This window comes from Mya arenaria, chromosome 4 (genome assembly GCF_026914265.1).
Source record: "Mya arenaria isolate MELC-2E11 chromosome 4, ASM2691426v1".
In the NCBI taxonomy this organism is placed as follows: Eukaryota; Metazoa; Mollusca; class Bivalvia; order Myida; family Myidae; genus Mya; species Mya arenaria.
In genome coordinates this window covers 45,822,692-45,832,235 of record NC_069125.1, presented here as the reverse complement: position 1 = coordinate 45,832,235, position 9,544 = coordinate 45,822,692, and the positions used below count along the sequence as shown (strand labels likewise).

Here is a 9,544-nt window from a genome sequence, read left to right as displayed (position 1 = left end):
TGCATTGAATGTATAAATAAATATGAGTAGTACATTTCAGATAAATGTTAATAAAATCAAACTTTGAAAACAATATAAATAGGCCGAAATATCCAATTTTGGATTATGTGGCTATACATCTGGCTCTAGAATCTCACGTTATCTCCTGCAAATCAAATTGTTCTAAATAGTAATCAGAGCTAAATGACTGATGATGTCGGTCTATTTTAGTTTGGCAAAACTATGGGCCCAGACTCAATCATTAATGGAATGGAAATAATTTACATTAACACTTAGATTCTACATAGATTGAATAATAAATCGTTTGTCTTACCTTGATAACAGCTAACAACAGAATGAACTTGAAGCAATGAAATCACCTCCTACCCGGAGATCGCCGAGAAAAATAAAAAGTGGGAAGAATCTAGCTTAGCGGACCGCTGAAATCGCCGACAATAATATCTTACATTTTGTTTGAGAAAGTTCGCTAGCTTTCATAATGAGTATCTTAGCGGGGGTTTGAAGGTATCAGCACCAGACATATCAGAAACGACACATTGATTTTATCGCGATCCGCTAGACTAGATTTGTTCCGTAACAGAAAACAAACACATTTTATTCAACAAAATGGACATTTCAAGCAGGCGCCATGCATCGATCGTAACTTAAAAAGTACAACAAACAATGTGTTTCCAATTTGCATTTTCGTTCTCACCGGTTCTTTGTTGGAACCCAAAATCAAATAGACTTTTGAACTTTTTTGATTTCGGTTGCGCCATTGTGCATGTGTTGTTTGTTTTTTTGTATCGCGGCACATCATTGGTCGCTCAAAACTGGAATAATCAATCAAACGCTGTGTTATTTTTTTCAAGCGTTTGTACTACAAGGAACGGTGTCGCTATACAGTGTTCATCGGCAATTAGTACGGCGATTTTCTTCGACTTTTTCACCCATTTTTTTTCGATCTCAATTTTAAAATTCCTGAAAAAGCAACCGATTTTTTCACGATTTTAAACGATGGATTCGATTGGCAATCGGTTCATAATGACAACCCTGCTGCATGTTACCAAACTCTTGTAACCCTGTTGTGAGTATGCTGCATGTTACCACACCCTTGTGATCCTGCTGTGAGTATGCTGCATGTAACCACACCATAGTGACCCTGCTGTGAGTATGCTGCATGTTACCACATCCTTGTGATCCTGCTGTGAGTATGCTGCATGTTACCACACCCTTGTGACCCTGTTGTGAGTATGCTGCATGTTACCACATCCTTGTGATCATGCTGTGAGTATGCTGCATGTTACCACACCCCTGTGACCCTGTTGTGAGTATGCTTCATGTAACCACACCCTTGTGACCCTACTATGTGTATTCTGCATTTTACCACACCCTTGTGACCCTGCTGTAAGTATGCTTATAGCCGCACCCTTGTCATCCTGTTGGGAGTATGCTGCATTCAACCACACCCTTGTGACCCTGCTGTATGCTGCATGTTCCAACACCCTTGTGATCCTGCTGTGAGCATGCTGCATGTAACCACACACGTGTGACCCTGCTGTAAGAACACTACATGTAACCACACCCTGGTGACCCTGCTGTAAGTATGCTACATGTTCCAACATCCTTGTGATCCTGCTGTGAGTATGCTGCATGTACCCAAACCCTTGTGATCCTGCTGTAAGTATGCTGCATGTCACCACACCCTTGTGATCCTGCTGTGAGTATGTTGCATGTTACCACACCCTAGTGACCTTGCTGTGAGTATGCTGCATGTTACCACATCTTTGTGATCCTGCTGTGAGTATGCTGCATGTTATCACAACCTAGAGACCCTGTTGTGAGTATGCTGCATGTTACCACATCCTTGTGATCATGCTGTGAGTATGCTGTATGTTACCACACCCCTGTGACCCTGTTGTGAATATGCTACATGTAACCACACCCTTGTGACCCTACTGTGTGTATGCTGCATGTTACCACATCTTTGTGATCCTGCTGTGAGTATGCTGCATGTTATCACAACCTAGTGACCCTGTGGGTATGCTGCATGTAACCACACCCTTGTGACCCTGCTGTGAGTATACTGCATGTTCTTACTCCCTTGTGACCCTGTTGTGAGTATGCTGCATGTAACCACACCCTTGTGACCCTGCTATGAGTATGCTGCATGTTCCAACACCTTTGTAATCCTGCTGTGAATATGCTGCATGTTCCAACATCCTTGTGGTCCTGTTGTGAGTATGCTGCGTTTAACCACACCCTTGTGACCCTGCTGTGAGTATGCTGCATTCAACCAAACCCTTGTGACCCTGCTGTGAGTATGCTGCATGTTCCAACACCCTTGTGACCCTGTTGTGAGTATGCTACATGTAACCACACCCTTGTTATCTTGCTGTGAGTATGCTACATGTAACCACACCCTTGCGACCCTGCTGTGAATATGCTGCATGAAGCCACACCCTTGCGACCTTGCTGTATGCTACATGTAATCCTAACCCTTGTGACCTGCTGTGAGTATGCTACATGTAACCAAACCCTTGTGACCCTTCTGTCAGTATCCTACATGTAACCACACCCTTGTGACCCTGTTGTGTGTATGCTTCATGTAATCCTTACCCTTGTGACCCTGCTGTGAGTATGCTACATGTAACCACACCCTTGTGACCTTGTTGTGAGTGTGCTACATGTAGCCACACCCTTGTGACCCTGTAGTGATTGTGCTACATGTAGCCACACCCTTTTGACCCTGCTGTGAGTATGACATGTACCCACACCCTTGTGACTCTGCTGTGAGTATGCTACATGTAACCCACACCCTTGTGATCCTGCTGTGATTATGCTGCATGTACCCACACCCTTGTGGCCCTTCGTTGAGTATGCTACATGCAGCCACACATATGTGATCCTGCTGTGAGTATGTTACATGTAGCCACACCCTTGCGATCCTGCTGTGTGTATGCTTCATGTATCCCTAAACCTTATGACCCTGCTGTAAGTATGCTACATGTAACCCAACCCTTTTGACCCTGCTGTGAGTGTGCTACATGTACCCACACCCTTTTGATCCTGCTGTGAGTACGCTGCATTTAACCACACCCTTGTGACCCTGCTGTAAGTATGCTACACGTAACCACACCCTTGTGACCCTGAGTATGCTGATACATGCACGGTATACATATAAGCTTCGTAAAAATATACATGCTACTAATTCGACATCATTGCAAGTATGTTTGGAACCCCATTGACCTGCAAGAAAACAGCAATACATAGTTATACCTTTATGAAATTATAAAAAACATTTTAGAAACTCCAAATAAGAAACTTTAAATACTATAATAGCTGTATAGTTAATAATATAAGGTCTCACCATCAGATGTATTTCACTAAACCTAAAGGCTTGAAAAAAAATATACTAGTTTATACTAGAGACAATTTACTGCTCAAAATGTACTTTTTTGTACATTGGATTCATGTAGCACTAAGGATTGGTACATATTGATGTATGTAGGATTACGGGTTGGTACATATTGATGTATGTAGGATTACGGATTGGTACATATTGATTTATGTAGGATTACGGGTTGGTACATATTGATGTATGTAGGATTACGGATTGGTACATATTGATGTATGTAGGATTACGGGTTGGTACATATTGATTTATGTAGGATTACGGTTGGTACATATTGATTTATGTAGGATCACCGATTGGTACATATTGATTTATGTAGGATTACGGATTTTAACATATTGATATATGTAGGACTACGGATTGGTACATATTGATATATATAGGACTATGGATTGGTAAATATTGATTTATGTAGGATTATGGATTGATACATATTGATTTATGTAGGATCACGGATTGGTACATATTGATTTATGTAGGATCACGGATTGGTACATATTGATATATGTAGGGCTACGGATTGATACATATTGTTATATGAAGGAGTACGGATTGGTACATATTGATTTATGTAGGATTACGGATTGGTACATATTGATTTATGTAGGACTACGGATTGGTACATATTGATTTATATAGGATTATGGATTGGTACATATTGATTATGTAGGATTACGGATTGGTACATATTGATTTATGTAGGACTACGGATTGGTACATATTGATTTATGTAGGATTACGGATTGGTACATATTGATTTATGTAGGACTACGGATTGGTACATATTGATTTATGTAGGATTACGGATTGGTACATATTGATTTATGTAGGACTACGGATTGGTACATATTGATTTATATAGTATTATGGATTGGTACATATTGATTTATGTAGGATTACGGATTGGTACATATTGATTTATGTAGGATTACGGATTGGTACATATTGATTTATGTAGGACTACGGATTGGTACATATTGATTTATGTAGGATTACGGATTGGTACATATTGATTTATGTAGGACTACGGATTGGATTGTACATATTGATTTATATAGATTATGGATTGGTACATATTGATTTATATAGTATTATGGATTGGTACATATTGATTTATGTAGGATTACGGATTGGTACATATTGATTTATGTAGGATTACGGATTGGTACATATTGATTATGTAGGACTACGGATTGGTACATATTGATTTATATAGTATTATGGATTGGTACATATTGATTTATGTAGGATCACGGATTGGTACATATTTTTATGTAGGATCACGGATTGGTACATATTGATTATATAGTATTATGGATCGGTACATATTGATTTATGTAGGATCACGGATTGGTACATATTGATTTATGTAGGATCACGGATTGGTACATATTGATTTATGTAGTATCACGGATTGGTACATATTTATTAATGTATGATGTCGGATTGGTACATATTGATTTATGTAGGACTACGGATGAGTACATATTGATTACGTAGGAATACGGATTGGTGCATCATGATTCATGTATGACTATGTTACTATTATAACCTTTATCGCGTCATATATTGTTGTATAAAATAAATGTACTAATTATTATTATCATGTGTTTGGGTGATAATAAGGACATACTTTTACATGTATCAGAATGTATTTGAATACACAAGGCCACACTATCGCGCAACATCGTGCCAACGAGAGTGATTAAACAAGTTGCAAAAGCTTGTTTCACAATCGTTGTAAAATAAAAAGTTTAAACTTAAACTAGAATGTCGAGTACTACGATGTAAACTGATATGTTGTCATATCAAACGCGGTCTGGTATGCATATAATAGATAACCTGATTAGTAATATTTGGTAAAATCGATGCAATATTTACTATCTTGGAGGCAACATCGGTTTTATAATGTTGATGATATTTAAATGAATGCGATATGAGTCTTTCTTTGAATTCAGCTACTAGTAATCAATAAAGGTAGAGATCTCGCATTTTGATATTGGATTCGGTACATGTAAGTAGAATATCTTTTATTTTGTTACAATGCAATTATCACAACATGTGTTATTTTCGCATAAATGTTCAGTGTACCAATTTCTGGTAACCTTTATTATGCCTTAAACACAATGTTGAATACAGATAGTAATCGATTTCCGAACATTTTGTTTCGATTCCCATACATATTATATATACTGTTACAGTAATACTTATACATAAAACTAAGTATCGCTTATTTAAATATTAAACCGTTTTGTGGAGGCTGCAGTTCATGTGTAGACATGGTTATAACCCGTGGTTACGTGCGACAGAGCATCATGGATTGTTTCATCTTTCACCAGGCTCATCAATGAATCCTCCGATCAATACTGTATATGTATAACCGCGCAATCTGTATTGCATATTAAAGCTGCACTCTCACAGATTTACCGTTTTTACAACTCTTTTTTTATTTTTGTCTTGGAAAGAGCCATTTTTTGCGTAAATATCTGCAAACCAAAGATCAGATCGCAGATTTGCATATTTCCGTTCGATTTCAATGTTTTATGCCTTAAACCCTTACAAACGGTTTAAGGAAAATGCATAAAACATTCATTTTTGAACTTAAATATAAAATTCTGCGATCAATTTTTGTCAGCAGTCTTATATCACTGGTTTCCATGGATTTTCGCAAAATGGGCTCGTTACAAAAAAAGAAAAAAGTTGTCAAAACGTTCAATTTGTGAGAGTACAGCTTTAATACATCCATAGAGAACCAGTAACCATAATGGCATTTTTTCCCAGCCCTAGGTCTGTATCCTAAGTATTCACATGTTGCCATGGATACTGGCTTGCATGAGTCGTGTGTTGTCCTGGTGACAGGAGGTGCGGGCTTCCTGGGTCAGCACATTATCTCATTGCTCCAGACACGTGCACGCCACGTCCGAGATCCGTATGCTTGACGTTAAACCATACGTCAATAACCTAGGTAAGAAGCAATCTCAGTAAAACTAGATCCCAAATACTCGCTTCACGACGTAAAATTACGTAATGAAATTGAGTGAACGTTACGATTTGATTTTAATTAGATTGGATAAAGTGCAAATGCTCAATTTTGGCTTTACTGGTAATTTACGTGTGAGTGCTATTAAATATTATATTAATGTAAAATCAATCTCAACTACTGTGAAAATTCAGTTGGAAATGTTATCATTTATTATTATTTTATTTAGTATGTATTTTAGGGCATTTCATTTGCTAATGTGACTTATCATGTTAAAGTCGCTCAATGCAACTTAAAACTAAGTCAATCTAACTCTAGTAATTTCTCGCATCAAGGTCATAAGGAGGCGGCGCCCGTGCGACAGTACCTGGGGAGTTTGACGGACGAGTTGCTTGTGGGGGAGGCATGCCGGGGCGCCAACTGCGTCATGCACGTGGCCAGTATCGTAGACACCGCCATGTTCCCCGACCCCGTCCTCTCGTACAACATTAACGTCTTAGGTACGAACTCTGTCGATAGAACCAGTTACTTCAGATTTTCGAAGGCTTAAATGTTTCATTTTTTCCGCATTCTTTCTATTTGCATTTTTGAAAAGAAAATGCGAAAGGCATCCAATTTGCAGGCAAACGTGTATTTGACTCAAGCGGATGTAGACGGGATGTGCGCTGAGTGTTTTAAAAGATCCAATCCAATGTAGCGAAAGTGCCTGTAGAGATATATAGGGGAAATATAATTAAACAGTTCCCACGAATTAGTTTTAACAGATCAACTTACTTTCTACATATATGTTAGGATAATTCTTGCCCTTTAAAATGATGTTTTGTTTTAATTCTATGATTTTTACATTTTGGACCCTTTTTAGGGTTTTGTTGGTCACCCAAAGTTACATTGTATTAAGAAAGAGCTAAAAATTGTATTGCTATTTAAAGTTACTTATAAACATCCAATCGCTTAGATTCCAACGGATAACGGTGCAGATTTTTGTTCTCTTTCAAATGCACTTTCGAAGAAATGAATTTAGAAATATGTTTTGGTCAATTTTGACCATTCATGTAAAAAAGAGAGTAGAAAATCGATGCTCAAGAACTGTGTATTCAACTTACGACAAAGGTTATATGGCCCCTCCTGTGGCGTGATCATGGTGAAAATTCGATATTTATTGAAAAAACTAAAATAACATTTAACGGACAATTCGTTTTATGAGAGTAATGAGCAAAGCTTACTTTTAAACGCATGTCTGATATCTTAAGTATTACACATGACTGAGAAATATGTATAGTTCACACTTGTAGAAGCAGAAAATAGCATAGTCTTTTATAGGCTAAGAAATATTTTCCCATCTTTTCTGTCAAAAAGGTTATTTAGAAATAACTGTCACTTTCTTGCTTGTTTACATCGGTTTTGAACCGTTATGACACATGTGAGAACCCCGTTGAAGTCACGTGATTCCTCACCCTTTAAATCATACAAAAAGGAAACGAAACACACGAATCAACATGAAGCGGAGATTGTAACCTGTAAGATAGGTATTTTTTTAAATGTCACCGTCCCGTGCTTCTACTCGATTTAGATTGTAAAGAGAACGGTTTTGATTTGCAGGGACGGAGACTGTGATACGCGCGTGCAAGGCTGCGGGCGTTCGGCGGTTGATCTACTGCAGTTCATGTGAGGTGGTGAGTGGCGGGGCGACATTCCCGAAGGGACGGAAGACAACACTACCCCCTTCCACACAGGACATTTTTTCGAGCCGTACGGATCTACCAAGTACCTTGCAGAGAAAATGGTTCTTGAAGAAAACTGTACGTGCATGCCCTTTGTGGGCTCACCTAATTCGTTATAGTGTGCAACATCTTGTGTAAATAAGTCTGATTTTGAACATGGGAAACATGTTTGGATAGAAACGTTTGTGTTTTAATACAATAACTTTAATAGACATAGTTAAATTGCTAATAAACTGTATACACGTCATACATACACAATCGTCCATGTGTATTGTAGGTTCCTCGTTCCGCACAGTGTCGCTGCGACCGGTGATTATGTACGGGGAGGAAGAGTGGCGCAGCATACACCGGGCTGTTGGCAACTACGTCATCAAGAAGACCGGCACATTCTTCCCCACTACGTGCGGGGGTGGCAGAGCAGAGCACGCGTACGTCGGCAACGTAGCCTGGGGTTTCGTGTGCGCTGAACACACGCTATGGCGAGAGGACGCCGCCGCCGCCGCCGCTTCTGGACAGAGCTATTTCCTGTGCGATGATTCTCCACGCAAGAGCGTGATGGGATTTATTTCCGTCTTATTTGAGGAATCGGGGTATAAAATAAGCCCTGTAGCCATACCACGTTGGTTTATCCTATTTGCTCTGTACGCCACCTGGTTGGTTCTTATCCTGGTGTCGCTAGTCTACAAAAATGTCAACACCGCATTTGGCACCGCTCCATTCATCATGATGCCGTATACGCTATGCTTTCGCTACGACAAAGCTACGAAGCTTTTGGGCTATTCTCCAATATTCTCGTTCGAAGAAGCAAAACGTCGTACTGTTAATTTCATAAAAACTTACAAGTCCAGCAAAGTGAAGCAGGATTGATTGGCAGTTATTGCTGCAATGCTAGCTGTGAGCAATGCAATTCATACAACGAGGAAATAATGTTCCTTTTGTGTTTTGTCATTAGAGTTCTGTAATTGTCAGAACTTCACACAATTGTTTAGTTATGTGACGCACATGCGTGTTCTTTTAAAGCTTATATTTATAAAACGCAAATTCAATGCCATTTTATCTAAGTTTGACTACTTTGTCTTGTATGTTTAAATGCGATGTATATAAATATGATATTACATTTAGTGATTTTGTTTGTGATCGTCAATGTGTTAACACATTTGTTTAGTTATGTGCAACAGATGGTATACTATTTAAGCTTATATTTATAATACACGCACATACAATGCAATTTCATCAAATTTTGACTTATTTGTCTCATATGTTTAAATGCGATGCATATCATAATATTTTTACATGTAGTGATTTGTTCTGCTATGTGTTCTGTGATTTAGAATTTTGTAATAAATCATGTTAGACAGTATACACACATCATAGTTTCACATAATTATTAAGACGTGGTCAATGTTTTACTGCAATGAATATATATATAAGGCTCAGAGGTAAAAAAAT

General features: G+C 38.4%; 1 pseudogene; it reads left to right on the top strand.

Annotated features, from left to right (window-relative positions):
• Positions 1-5,293: 5,293 nt before the first annotated feature.
• LOC128230856 (3 beta-hydroxysteroid dehydrogenase/Delta 5-->4-isomerase-like) lies at positions 5,294-9,499 on the top strand (annotated as a pseudogene).
• The last annotated feature ends 45 nt before the right edge of the window (positions 9,500-9,544 follow it).